Below are 985 nucleotides of genomic sequence, written 5' to 3' on the forward strand. Positions count from 1 at the left end.
AAGCTATAATGGTCAGCTGTATTAACATCCCAATTAGCAATGCGTATCAGCTAAGAAGTCTGACTTAGTATACATAGTCTTAAGGTCACATTAGTGTCTGTTCAACAAAATAGTCATGGGGAAAAAATAGATAACATACTAAGAAATAAATATACCCTCATTCTTACTACACTAAAGAGTCTCCATTTTCTATCTTTTAAATTCAGCAACACGGAAAACATCTGCCTCAGTACACATGAGAATTAAAGATCTTAAAACATTAGCGTTATCCCGTTAGAATCTGCACATTCATTCAACACAACCAACCCCTTTAACTTGTATTTTTAGCGTCTCCATTGTTCTATTGTACAGCTATCTTACTCAACATGTACCCTAGTTTAGCATTTGACTATACCTTCTCTTTTTCCCCATGTGACAGCAAAACTACTTTCTATCTTGGCATGTCATTGTAAGTGAATCACAATACACTTAATTCTTATGCTGAGGCATATGCATTACGAATCCACAGCCAGTTAGCTACAAAGTGAGTAGGTCTACCGCAGTATTGCCCTTAGGGTGGGTTCCTCCTCTGTACACCATCATCACCTGTTTGAGTATTACACTGACAAGGTAACACAAGGGATGCATGAAGCAAAGTAAAATAGCATTTACTAAATATTGAGGAATAAAAGATAAAAAATGGGGTCTGTGCCTGTAATAGTACCTTTCAAACTGTACTTAAGTCTGATTATTCCTGTCCTGTGCCTTTTTTCAACCCTTTTTCTATTTTTTTTCTCCTAATTGATAGCTTTGTGAGAGATTTATATTCACATGCAAATCACCCATTTACACTGTTTCAGTTTCTATATCTCTTTCAGCCACAGAAAACGCTAACATTTTAGCACACTACTCCTCTGCTTCTCACCTGATCATAGAGCCCTTACATGTTACTTCCAACTGCACATGAAAGCATGAAAACACAAATAAAAGGCCATCTCTCATGTGC

The sequence above is a fragment of the Micropterus dolomieu genome, linkage group LG05 (assembly GCF_021292245.1).
Source record: "Micropterus dolomieu isolate WLL.071019.BEF.003 ecotype Adirondacks linkage group LG05, ASM2129224v1, whole genome shotgun sequence".
Classification (NCBI taxonomy): domain Eukaryota; kingdom Metazoa; phylum Chordata; class Actinopteri; order Centrarchiformes; family Centrarchidae; genus Micropterus; species Micropterus dolomieu.